Below are 14,494 nucleotides of genomic sequence, written 5' to 3'. Positions count from 1 at the left end.
CATCCTTCATGTTAAATGCTGTTAAAGGGACCAGACTCCCTTTCTGCGCTTTCACATGCTTCCTGGCTGAGTAACTCAAAGGAGCACTACCACTGTATTAATTATCCTCTAAAGGGACATATTTCAAATGGAAGTAGACTTTTAATACTTTAATCTAAAAAAAGCAGATAAATTGTAACAAAGATCACAGCTGAGGCTCTTGCCAGCTATAACACATAATAAACAAAGAGCAAATACACTATGAGTTACAGAAAATGTTCTAGAACATTGGGACCCCACCTGCAAGGGACTATACACTGCCTCATATGTTTTAAATAGAAAATGTGTCATCTGATAGATTGTGTTATGGCAGAGTTTCCCAGACTATATTCAGCTGCCTGTAGCCCCTTGCTAGCTGACCTTCATTTGTAATTTACTTTATCAGTAACGACCTATGAAGAATATCTGTGATGGACATAGAGCCTGATCTACATGTGATCTATAAAGACTGTTGAACACATTTTGAGATGTGCAAACTGGTTTGGCTCCATCCTATCAAAATAAGCAGATGAGCTGTTACTACCAGTTTGAGAGTAGCTGTAAAATAAATTTTCATTTTTAAACCATCTAATTGGAGATAATAATGACAACAATTCTTCAAATAATTATAATATTTACAATAGCAGCTATTCAAAATGGGCCTTCCCTATTAAACGGCTGCCGAATGGCAACCAACTTCCAGCCACTGGAGCGACCACCTCCTTCTCCTGGGCATGCATATTTTTTTACTCTGACTCCACCCTTTCACTGAATTACAGGGTCTGACCAGGAGAAGGTGCTTCTCTTTAGATTTTAATGTCCACAAATGATGACAGAATATTTTAGTACAAAGATTGATGTTTAAAATGGAATTGTAGGGGACTAGCCAAGGGCCCACCAAGGAAAGTGGGGACATTTTAATGGCTACTACTGTAAATGTACAGTAGGCTAGTAGGGGATTTTGGTCGGAGTCGCAGGGAAGTAGGCAGCCATTCAGCTGGCGTTTGACTGGGAAGGGCCAATTTGAATGGCGGCTGCTGTAAGCAAAAAGAATACAAAGTTTAATAAGGAAAGAAAATAAAATTTCATAGAACATTAGAAAGTTGTCTTTGTCTACGGACCATCCCTCCTATTCCTGACTAAAAAGCAATGCTGTTTAATTTAAAGCAGGTCATCCTCTAAACAACTGAATTTATCTCCAAACAAGAACGTAACCCAATATCCTTCAAAATAAGGAGGGCACATATGAATTTAATAAAATATAACCTAGCTTAATGCAGAGGCGGTTAAATAACATCAAGGTAGAAAAACACCCTCCTCCCATGAGTAACAGATGCATACTTTAAGCCAGAGTTTGTGCCAGCCTCTATAGATATTTTTTTCTTTGTTAATATTATTCTACTGCTGTTATTTTTAACAGTCCAGATATGCTTACTGTATGTGCAAACTCATCTCATCTCTCTCTACTGTTTATTATTGTACCAATGGCTTTTTGGTGCTCACAGTGATTGCAGAAATGTTAGCGTGTAAGTTTGCACCTTACTTTTAGAAGCATTAACAAAGATGCACAGGCTGCATCCATAGTTGAGCTTCAGATTCGAAAAATCGCTTGTTTAAATTTGCACATCCTCCACCCTCGATTTTTGCATGGATTGGTCATTAGAATATGATCGGCATATTGATTAAGGCACAGGAGGAAAAAAGAGGGAAACTGAGAAGGCAAATCATTTCTTTGCAGATCTGCTATTTGCAGGGGTTCTCAAAGCTGCTAAAGATCAGGCCCAATGTTGTCTGTGAACTATCTACTATAAAATTAGGCTCTAAAACATCATTGTCTTCATTATATGTCAAACAGTACTCATGGTGCAATTAAAAACTCTCTGCCATCCCATCCTCCTCTGCCATCCTAGCACTCTCCAAGCAATTTTTAACTAGAAAGAGTATAGTAGGAGTGCATCTGATGAAAGTAGTAGTATTGCAGTAGTGATATATTCACTTTCCTTTGGTTTCAACCACCTGCTGCGTTCGGACTCTTTGACCTTGCTTCAGTCTTTGTTAGTAACCACCATAACACTGGTTTCTTCACAGTGCATATAAATGACCTGCCAAATCCCACTCTTTAGATGTTATATGTGATGCCCCCAATTTGTAAGAGTAGCCAGTAATGTATTTCATTATGTAAGTACTGTATGCAATTTTCTCTAGTTATAAAATGAGGTGTCTGGTATAAGCAGCCATGAGAATGAAATTCTATTGAAATTATAAAATCTGAAACAGATTCACACAAAAAAATATATAATGTTTTATAAATAAATTACAAAATAGCTACAATGTTGAGAAAAGGGGAAACTGTATGCAACAAGCAGTAATTTACTGTATAGCTGATCTGGGGGAAAAAACAATTATTAAGGGACATTTACCAGACAGTGATGTCAACAATTAATTCAATATTCTTGTTCTAAAATCAAAAAGGAAAGACAACACAAAACTTTGAGTAATAATTTTAAATATTGATAATTCTGAATAAGCGATGCACAATTCGGGTGTGTGTGCACCTCTCCAGAGCAAGAGCCCGTATCCATAGATTTGCATTGTATGTTGATTTCTATAAGCAAATGTCTTTATGAGCGTGTCATACCATTTAATTTTGTAGATATAGTCATTTGTTTTGTTTAGGTGCTTGGCATGATATTTTGTTTAAGCTAGAGCAGCCTCAAGATGTCATCTGTATAACAGCCAAACCACTAAAAGCACTAAATAACATACTTTTAAATACTGCCAACTCAGTGACAGTATAATGATTTTGCAACCTTAGGCATAAGGCTGGACCTCGTGATCAGTGTTGAATCTCTGCTTCAAATTCCTGATAACCAATCCACGCTGGTGACTGCATGGCACAAACTATTGCTTCAATGCCCCTCTTTGTCAGTGTTCTAACATCCCACCAACCCTCAAATACCTATCTGTAGTAAAAAAGACAATACATGTTTTAATGCAGCATGAGATCTTTCCTATGACTAAAAAGATCATTTATGTTAGATTCCTTTGAGCAGAAGCTCAACTTAGAAGATAAGTTGAACTAAGATATTTATTTTTTGTTAATTACTTACTGAGGTGATAGATATGCCACTTATGATGAATTCTAATCGCATATGATCTTGATAAATGAATAAGTACAAGTGCACATTGATAGTGGAGTGGAATCCTTCACTGGTAATTGAATGTAAAAAAAAATAGAGGAAGAAAAACAACATTTGAGTAGGCTCTTTGAAAAACAATGTAGGTTGTCAAATCTAAAATGTATTTTGTTTCCATTGTAATGAATCGATGAGTCATTGTAACAGATGATTATATAACATAATGCTCCTACATTTTGATAAGATCAAAGATGAACATTTATCAAACAGTCACTTAGAAGCAGACATGATACATCACACCCCCCCTGCTATGAGTACTGCTTTTCATTAAGGCAATGCAGAAAAATTAGAGTTTAGGAATAGACTGGTGGTTATCATGCCAGAATAGCAGGTAGCCAGCAATGTCTCCAGAGTGCTGTTTTTCATAGAAACAAGCTTTGAGCTTCAATGTAGCATTTTCTTTTGTATCAGTGGAATGTGAAATGGTTGCAGTCATTCTGCTAATCAAAAGCTACGCCCAGCTGGTTGAGCATAAGGCAAGGCAAGGCAGGGCAAATTTATTTGTATAGCACAATTCAGTAGAAAGACAATACAAAGTGCTTTACATGAGGCACGTTTACACTGCTGGTACAGTCCAGGGATGAGTTCACAGAATGGTTACAGCAGCGCCATTTTTAGGGGCATTTGGAATTTAGGTCCAGGTGGAAAAAAGAAAAAAAGAAAGATACAGTATAAAGACAGTAGAATTAGGATAATATAAGATATGTTGTTGTAGCCTTTTTTAAGTTTGATTCTCTGTAAATTATTGTGACTTAAATTAAAAAGGTGCACAATAATTCACTTTGCTTTTCATTTCTTACTAGCACTTGAGGTGAAGGATAAAGAGATACAGATGTTAGGATTTAATAAAAAAAATATATAATTGCTGAAGCAGATAGTTATAGATTTTGTGATCGTTGAAAAAAAAAATTATGCTTATTTCACCTGACAAACATATTATATTTTAAATAAGTATGGTTCTTTTCTCATTTACTTATTCCTTTTACATGAATATCAAAAATTTTTTATTGCCTAAGCTTTATAGTCAAATTTTTTTACTTTTAAATTAGCTTATATAGTTTATTTTCTTGAATGTCCTTGTTAAATAAAGGTTAAATACTAAATGAAACAAAATGTTGACTTAATGTCAGGTAAAATGAAGCTGGCGGTGGGTATATGCAATAAAACAAAAAAGTATATAATTATTTAAAAAACTAATTTGGAATCTAATAAAATATCTTGTCTTTTACTTTCATGCATCCAATCCACTTTATTTATATAGCACATTTAACAACAGAAAAAGTTTCCAATGTGCTGTACATAACAAATAATAAACAACAACACAACACAACAAGGCATAAACACAATACAACAATAAATAAACTAAAAAAGGACACAGAGGACCACGCAACTACAAAAGCCAAAGAGTAAAAGTGGGTCTTAAGACGAGACTTAAAACACTCCACCGTAGAGGCAGGGTGTATATGGATGGGCAAAGTATTCCAAAGTCTGAGGCCAACTACAGAAAAGGCTCTGTCCCCTCTGGTTTTAAGCCTCGTCTTAGGCGCTACTAACTGAAGATGGCCCTCAGACCTCAGAGAACGTGCCGGAGAATAAATCTGGAGGAGGTCAGTGATGTATTGAGGAGCAATCCCATTCAGGGCTCTAAACACTAACAATACAATCTTAAAATCAATTCTAAAACGAACAGGGAGCCACTGCAAAGAAGAAATAACTGGTGTAATGTGTTGATGGTTTCTGGTCTGTCAAAAGACGAGCCGCTGCATTTTAGACCAACTGCAGATGGGAGAGAGCTCGGTGGCTAATACCTGAATAATACATCTATTTAACAAACATCTCGTATACCTCTGGAGTCCTTTTTGGTCCAAACCAGGACTAATCAGAGAATGTCCTGCACAGAAGCCCACCGTTTTAAATTTGCTTTGACACAGAGATTTTAGGCCAAGCCAAAAAAGTTGCACGGAGATTCTTTGGTGGTTAATATTATGCTGATTGGGAATGGAATATAGCAAGAATAAGGAAGTACTGTATGTCTCATTGGCTTGTTTGTCAAGAATACAGTACTACATGGACAGAATCACATCCAGAGATGAATGCCAAAACTGCACCCTATGGGGATTTAATGAAGTCATATACAATCCACATCAATCAGTTGACTCTCAAGGGAGAGAATAAATTAAAGGTATCAAATTAGGTTTAGGAAATATTCCACTGACCTTATGTCTAGGTTTACTCTGGTGTGAACATTTTCTGTGTTTGACAGTTTTTTGACAAAAATATTTATGATCAAGTAAACAAAGAAACGTGTTTCAACATCTCTACAAACAGCTGTCTGAAGACATTTAGGTAAAAAAAAAAAAAAAAAAAGCTTGAAATTAGAGGATAAATAAAATCTTGGAGTTGCCTTAAGTTTTGAAATAAAATAATTTAAGGAAAATATTTAAAAGTTTTGCTGAATTTAGTAAATGGTGCCACCTTAGCCCTGTAGTGTGGTTTCTCTCTTTTGTTTTCATATCTAGTCATGTGTCTGCATGTGTCAGCACTTTTACTACTCATTGTAATATGAGTCATTTTTAAACTATTTCTTCTATGGAATAAGTTCTTCATCTGCTTTTTATTCTTTAGCTTTATCTACTATGTATTACGTCAAATCATTGAAAATGTGCTTTGGGTTCCCTGGGACTAACACTCAGTCATACCACACCATGAAAACACACCATGAAAAAAAAAAATCAGTGCAGATAGGAAAGTTTAAAACGGATCCAATTACTGTGTTGTTTAAGTTCCAAACAACAAGCTGTCTGACAATTACAAAGCACTGAGAAACCTCTTCTGGAAGCCAATGCAAGTACTTCCTTTATTTCCTTTCATTTCAATGAAACAATTAAATACAGTAAATGAAGTGTTTGGCCAGCTTGAAAGACCTTTAATTAATTAATTACAATATTATCAAATGCACAACAATAGAAGGTATTCCATGACTTCTAAACAGTAGTACTTCAATTGTAGGCAGAATAATTGCAAAGAGGTTTTCAGAAAGAAAGTGATATTTTTGAGAATTTAATGTTTTGCTTTTCGTCTTTCTGAAGGTTGACAAATATTACTGCTGAAGAGGTAATGCCATCCATATTTATTTGTTACAACTCAGTAGTGTCTACTTAACTTAGAGATATCATCTTAATAGTAGCAGAATACTCAGGATAAGAGATGGATAATCACTTCTACTTAAGAGCAAAGAGTTCCTTTCAAAGTGTCAGTGCCTGAGACCGAAAGCACAAGTGCTGTGAATTGTGCTGCTAGAGGGTCACGTCCTCCTATTTTATCTCAGAGCGTCCTCCCAAAGAGAATTCTTGTGTGAAGCTGTTAGTGTGCTAATCGCCTCTGCCACACTCCATTATCAAGGTGCCATGCGTCTCTAGTAAGTGCAGTCCCTCACTTCTCACCTAGTCTTTAGGGGACAGTTTGAGTAAGTTGATGATGGCTGCCAGAAAAAGTGGTGTGTTGTGGAGCTTTGGCCATCTTAATACATGTTAGGAAAAAGTTGGTGATTCATGTATAATGCTGATGTTCATCCAAAAGTCCCATCAGCCACACTGCTCAGAAAGATAACTTAAAAAAAACAGTTTTAAAATTGAAAAGAAATGGTTAATATGCTTGAATTTTGTTTATAAATATATCCAAGGCTCAAAAGAGTGTCCTCAATACATGCATCGATACATGCAGTAAAACATGGTTGTGGTAGTGAGTTAGTCTTGAAGCTGGCTTAATGAATTTCACTCTCGGAAAACTCTTGGAGAATGTCAGGTCATCAGTTTGAACTCTTAAGCTCTGGCTTACTTGGGTTTTGTAGCAGGACATTGATCCATAGCACAACAGGTTATCTTAGCATATGTCTGAATTAACATCCTACTTCATTTGCCAAGCCATTACTTTAAACGGGTGATCCATGCTTGTAACTTGTCAATATATTATTATAATGTAATACCTGTATGAGGAGAGTGGACAAGAACTTGTCCACCATCACTTAAAAAAATGGTCAGTTCCTTTTAGGTCCAGGTAATGTATGATTGGAAGAAGCATAAGTCTAGTATTGCGATATTTTCCCTATATGGTTATTGCAAAGACATGACCAAATTCCTAAACCTCATCCTTTTGAAGAACAGTGAATAAGCACCACTGAGCTGACTGGCTACCAATAGACAACCTCTTAACCTAATTCCAAACTACAGAAGAAGCAGATTTCTGTTGACTGTACTGAAAACATCAGCACCCACCAAACTCCTGTAACACTTCACCTGTCTTTCTGTACCTACTGTACTGCCAAAAGCCAGAAGGCACTGGTGGCACTCATTTCTTCACTCAAAAAATAAACTAAAACTAGGTAAGTACTTTTTTTTTTTTTATATAAGTTTGCAGAGTGTGTAGCACTTTTCCCTGCAGCAAGAATGTTCTACGTTTGATCCCTGGCCCAGAGTCTTTTAGCATTGAGTTTGCATGTCCAGCTTCTTCCCACAGTCCAAATTCATGACTGTTAAGTTAATAGCATCTCTAAATTGTCCTTAGGTGAAAAATAAGAATTGTATTCACTCAAATGATTGTCCACAGTAGTCCACATTTGTTAATCTTGAGCTTTTTGTTGTTACCATACTTTCTACATAATTTTTACACACACAAAAAATGAAAGTCTTTACCTATGCAGCAGTACTGCAACACCACTCACAAGTGTGGCAATTTTATTTCAAACCCTGTTCAGATTCTTTGCTATCAAGATCCGGTAAATCATGTACTCTAATGAGATCTGTGTGATTGGTAAAATCAGAATTCTCCAAAACAGAATTTGGAACCTAGCTATTTACTGCAGAGTGGACTGTCGTCTGCTGGGCTTCTTTACATGATTTCGAACTATCCATCCATTTTGAATAACCACTTAACTGGAGTATCTAATTAAGACAGCTCTTGTGTCAGGATAAAAAGCAATCATCTTCATTATGTACGTGACAGAGATTTGGGAATAAAATGGCAGCAAACAGACAGAGTGGATTATTCTTAACAGAAACAGTAGCTCTGTCACTGGGCATCTTGGTTGTCCTTGATCTAAGAACACTTTGTAATATCTTGATGTGGATTTAGCCAGTGAAGTCTCCTCATGTACAAACATGGGTATGATGTAATGATGTGGCAGGCTGTGTATAAAATGGTTCTTTAACTGGGATTCTGCACTGAATCTCTGAAGAATTCAGCCTGGTGGTAATCGAGCAATTTCTCTGGTCTGAAAACCATTACAGTTTCTGTCAAAATCTGTTGCAATGTCTCATAATGATCTAATAGGGAGTGTTGGCCTAGTGGTTAGAGCAGTGCAGTTGTTCTCTTATAAGGTTGCAAGTACCTGGTTCGATTGCACAGCCTCCAGTCTGTGTTCCTGAGCAAAACCCTTAACCCCACACTGCTCCCCAAGCAGCATACAATGGCAGCCCACTGCTCCCCAAGGGGATGGGTTAAAATGCAGAGAGTGAATATCCCCATTGTGGGACAATAAAGGGATTTACTTTTTTTTCTTTTTTTATACATAAACCTTATAATGTGTTATTTACAGTTTGGCTGGGCGATAAACCAGATTTTTACCATTACCGTCATTCACTATGACGGCACAAATTTTCCCCTGTCTATAAATAAGTCGGTAAGTTATTTTTTTCTATTTTTTCTGTGTGCGCTGTTGGCAGGTATTTCCTTCCCTTTTAAGACACTGCAGCATGTGGGGAATCACTTGACTCAACCGATCCAGTCAGAAGCGTAAACAAAAAGAATAGCAGATGAGCCCGGTGAAAAAGTGAGGGTGTGCAAGTTTAAATGATGTACATTGATCTTACTGCACACTCAGTTTGGTGGTACCAAAATTACGCATCCAACCTTTTCCATTACCTACAGCACAATCACCCTGTTGAGTTTAAAGATGTGCAAAAGACTCCATTACCTTTGCGCAAAAGCTTTAGCAAAAGAGGTACTGTAACATTTTTCTCCTGTTCAATGAGACATTGTTGAATGTTTAAACCTTAATGGGTGTATTACTTTAATATTTAATTGAAAGTAATAAGTAATGTGATTTATTGAATAAGTAAATTATCAATATATTAGATGCATTTCTTGCACATGCCTTTATTTATGATAGAGGAGCCGGAGCATTTATCATGCTTTTATTGTTATCAAGGTAAAACTGCTCAATTTATCGTGATATTGATTTGAGGTCATATCGCCCAGCCCTAATTTAAAGTGTTTGTTCCAAGTGATCTCTTCTGTGGAAAGAATCAGAGACAGAAAGCTTAAAAATGTAAACATAGTGCATCCCTGTATCCCTATATTATGATGAACATGTCTTTGCATAAATTTGTCCTTCATTTAATTTTTTCTATCTGATTATTGCCTTTGCAAGGGTCTCAAAAACAAACACCATGAAACGCAATTTAAATATGAACAGATAATGACTTCTCAGAGTAGTGATATCACAAAAACTAATAGTTACTGTTATAACAGTACTAATACAGAATTTTTCCCTTCAATTTAAATTATTTTTTTATCAAATAAAATCTTAAAAGAGAAGAGATAGACAACAGAACTGTGGTCAATGCAGTGCATCTAAAGGCAGTTCACAGATGTGCCACCATGTCAGTCTGAAATGTCATCCCTCAGGTCTTCATATGGGTTGAGACTCAGTGACAGCAAAGGTGATACCATTATTAAAACACATGGTAGTCACAGTCAAATAAACATTCAGTGACCCCTCATGTTATATGTAGCTAGTATCCTGAAAGACGCCGCTCTTGTCCAGACAGAAGCATTTGATAATATGGTAAGGGAGATCACTCAAAACAACTTTGTATTGATTTGCGGTGACAGTTCCCTCTAAGAGGTGAAGTGATTTCAAACCACAAAAGAAGCAACAACTCCACAGGATAGGGTCACACTTTCAAGGTTTTTGCTTTAATCTGCTCCCTATTTTGAAAATAGGACAACATAACATATAGTTTTATAACTCCTCCATGTCCAGTATTGACATATGACAAGGGCATATCTATGATTATCTATGGTAATGTTATATCTATGATATCTATCTATGAAATTCACTTTCAATATAAAAATTTGAACTTTCAAGTTTTTGTTTGTTCATCAACCAGGAAATTATATATAAATAATCTGACCCCCATGTCCCTTATTTGCCCATATATAGCAAAAAGCACAATTAAGGAACCAACTACTTTTGTAATTTATCATTTTAGCTAAATTGAGTTATCTAAAGAAGGCATAAAACACATAAGCAAAGTAACGGGCGAGTCAAAGTGACTCTTTTGGATAGATAATAATTATATATAGGCCTCTTATTTCACAGCAGCAAGTCTCCAGCTGAGAGAGAGATGATGATCATTTAAAGATATTGGTTCCCTGTTCGCTTGTTATTTTGTCAACTGAAGACTGCAGCCTTCTGCTGTCACATTAAGCTGTAAAAACATACACATATACAGCTGTGCAAGATGTTAACTTCTCTGGAATACATTCTAAGATCTCAATGTCTCAGATCATGATAAAAAAGATAAAAAAAATATCTGAAATATAAAGCAAGAAATACAAGATGTGAAAACACGTATATTTAAAGTTACAAGGATTGCAATAAAGTTACTAATCCTTCCAAACATTGGAGTAAAGCTAACAGTGAAAAAAATTTGCAAAGATGTTAGCAAAAAAATTGCCTAATTAAGGCTGAGGTTTAGATTTGAATTTATTTGCTACATTTCCTTAGAATACACAAGCAATGTTCCATACAAACTATAACCAATACCAATAGTAATACTAAGTGCAAAAAGAAAACTCATGCGTTGCCAACAGTTTGGCAAAGTCTATCAAACTGGTCTTATGATAAATATTATAAAAAGATGCAAATCAACTGAAGACCTTTTCTCTTAAAGCTACAGTGTGTAATTTTCTTTCACTTAGGAGTTAAAATGTTTTTCATTACCCGTGCGGATCTCTTTCACAGTCAAATGATAGCTTTATGGTATTTTGCATTTTAATGACAGTTTAACTTTTGATGGCTCTCAGAAATCTACTTGTATACCCAATTTGGAGGTAGGGACACTTTTGGTGGATGTCTTATGCTTGTGAATGCTGATCTGTGAGTTTAAGGGACCTAATATTTGTGTTGAGAGTGGGAAATGTTTATGCATGCATTTTTTTCTTGCAATTTCTTTTGATGGTGTAAACACAGGTGAAGTCTCCAGAGCAGACAGCTTTGGTTCGACTGTAGCAGCCAGTTAAGTAATGGCTGGAGTGATGATAATTAATATCATCAATCTGAATGAATTTTGGTGAAGAGCCATCTTTTAGTAAATGATTATCCACAATCCTTGTGAAATAGTGAGTCAACAACAGTCATTGCCTCTTATTTAATCAAGTTGGTTTAAAGCATAGTTGGTTCTGTCAGGAATAAAATAAAAAAACACAAACAATCTTGGATCTAGAGCCTGTAAATCTACAATAGCATTATATAGAGTCAATGTATTTCCTCATACTATTTGTCTACCGAATAATGACAAAGACATAAATATTTCTAAAAGCATGCCATTATTCATGTGTTATATTTACGAAAATGCTGCTGCTTAATGCTTGAATAAAACTCTTACACCTCTTACACATATAGTAATCTGTTCACAACAGATTAAACTTTTTCATTAAGAACTAGATTATGATTCGTGAATTTATATGTATAATCTTAATTTGAGCTGCAAGGATGTGCACAAATAGATACTAGGTGGTGCTAGAGCACCTGCTCTTTTCGCCTCTGCACAAAAATTGGCCCTTATACTTTTTTGTTTTTTACTTTTTTAGTCTTTGACCCCCCAACAAAATGTCTGAATTCAAAAGCCTATCAAACCAAGGGTCTAGGTTTTTGTAATTCTGTTCCACGAGATATGTAGCACCGCCTCAATAGAGCATTGCCTTTTTTTCTCCAGCTTTTTATTGTCATTACACTGTCACAAGTACAGAGCAACAAAATTAACTCTCTGCATTTAACCCATCTCCTTGGGGAGAAGTGGGCTGCCATTGTGGGGCGCCTGACGAGCAATGTGGGGCTAAGGGTATTGCTCAGGGACTCAGAGTGGCAGTCTGTGGGAGTGGGGCTTGAAGTGGAATGGGCCGACATTTCCCTGTTTAGTTACTGTCTAGGTAACTAAACAAGCATATTTACCTCCTTCACCAACCGGTTAGTTCATAGCATAGCTTCTTTAATGGCCTCTACCAGGCGCCAAGGAGTGAGTTGATTTTCTGTTATGGTCCCTGTCAGGAACTCCCTGATGACATCTATTTGACTTTTTTATGACAACTTAAGCCAACAAGTTGCCTTTTGTCTCTTAAACCTTTCATTTAAAAGCAAACATGAGGACAAACATAAGGCCAAATGACCACAGTCAGCAAAACTAACTTTAATAAAGTTCTATCTAGTTAAAGTGGGGCGCGTAAAAAGACCTGCATTTTCCATTTCTGAGTTTATCCTGGACTGCAAAAAATGACCTAGAAATATGTTACATTTTCTGAAAATAACTGTATTTGTCTCTAATCTGTACATGGAAATAAGTTGATCATTACATGTGATAAGATAATACAGTTGTGTTTTTTTCATATTTTAAATCTAAATGTAGCTTCAAATTGTCTTATGTACCCAATAAACTGCAACTTCAGTTCACTCCTTAAATGTCAAGCTTGCAGCCCTGGTAGGTTCATTGATTACTCACTTCATTCACCTGCTGTTGCATCCTCGCTCTCTAACTATCAATTATCTTCTCACCTGCTTCCTCGGTTATATATACAGTTTAGCCCAGTTATCGTGGCAAGATCATTATTCTTGTATTCTTTGCTTATTGGTGTTATGTTTTCGTGTCAATTATTTATGTTTGTTTCATGAGAGTTATGTTCCTGGTTCATGTCCTGAGTCTTTAAGGCGAGTGGTTTGACAGAGTTTGCTGTTTGTCTCCTGTCTCCTGGTCGTGTCCCGGCTCTTCTCCCCTGAACCTTCAGGGTTTTTGCTCAGTGTGCGGGGGAGGTCAGTTTTAATTCCAGTAAGCCTTGCTCCAAGGTGGGGACCAGTTTAAAATTCGCCATAAATCCTGGTACCATGTCTCGTTTATGTTCCCCTCTAACACTGAGCCTGCCTGTCTTCATCTGTGCTTGCCTGTCTGAGCAGGATTCATAGAACTCTGAACCTGCCTTTATGCTCTGAGGGTTCCTGGAACCCTGGATCTGTCTGTTCCTATTCGGATCGGACCACCTGGTCGGGATACGGACTCTTGGATCTCGGAACTGTCCGGTTCTGAACTGTTTCTCTGACCTGGATCGGGTTCCCGCCTGCTCACTGGGGTTGCTGCATCAGGGACAGCCGCATCTTGTTTGGCAGTCCATCGGCTGGATCTAGCCATTCTCGTAGAAGATGGACTGAACTGTTAAACCAGGTAAGTGACTCACTCTGATATTCATCTCCTGTCAGATGATCGTGATCACTTACCTGTGCTTTTCCCACATCCAGAGTGCCAGTGATGGGTTGCGCCCCACCCCCTGCAGCTTTTCTGTTATTAAAACATTTTGAAACTTCCCATTGTCCGACTCACCTTGAATACTGGTTCTGTCTGTCCCATTTTTTGACAATAAATGCACAATTAATAACCTCTTAGTGAGCTAGAACTTAAAATAAAACTACATTCTTTCCTCTTTTTTTCTGTTGGTAGGTTGACAAAACAGTTACGTATGCTAATCATTGGAATTGGAGACTGATTCTTCAGGGCATCCACCCATTGTTTGAAAGATAAAAGTTTGCCTGTGAATATTTTAGTGATTTAATGTGCGTAAAATACGTTTTCCCCTCAGGTGATTACAGGGAGGGGCCTATTTGACAAAAATCCCACAACTTGTCAAAAACATTTTTTTTAATGTCAAACCTAAAACTCGTATAAAACATAATTTAATGAGTCTTACTTTCCACCTGCTTTAAAATCTTAATAAAGGACACATAAGTTTCAGGATGTACATAAAGCGGGAAGTAAAGCTAACTAAACTCTGCCAGCAGTTTAATGAAGATACAATATGACTCCGACAATGTTTAGTGGTGTCTAAACATATTCTGCTTTACAATGCATAGACAGTAGAAGAAAACCTTAAATGATCATACTGTTAGTGTTGTTATGTTTTACAGCTACCTAAGTAGGTTTTAATTGTTTTTCTCGGGTTATGTCTCATTCTTT

Source organism: Cyprinodon variegatus, unplaced genomic scaffold (genome assembly GCF_000732505.1).
Source record: "Cyprinodon variegatus isolate N-32 unplaced genomic scaffold, C_variegatus-1.0 Scaffold530, whole genome shotgun sequence".
Classification (NCBI taxonomy): Eukaryota; Metazoa; Chordata; class Actinopteri; order Cyprinodontiformes; family Cyprinodontidae; genus Cyprinodon; species Cyprinodon variegatus.
This window is presented reverse-complemented; position numbering follows the sequence as displayed.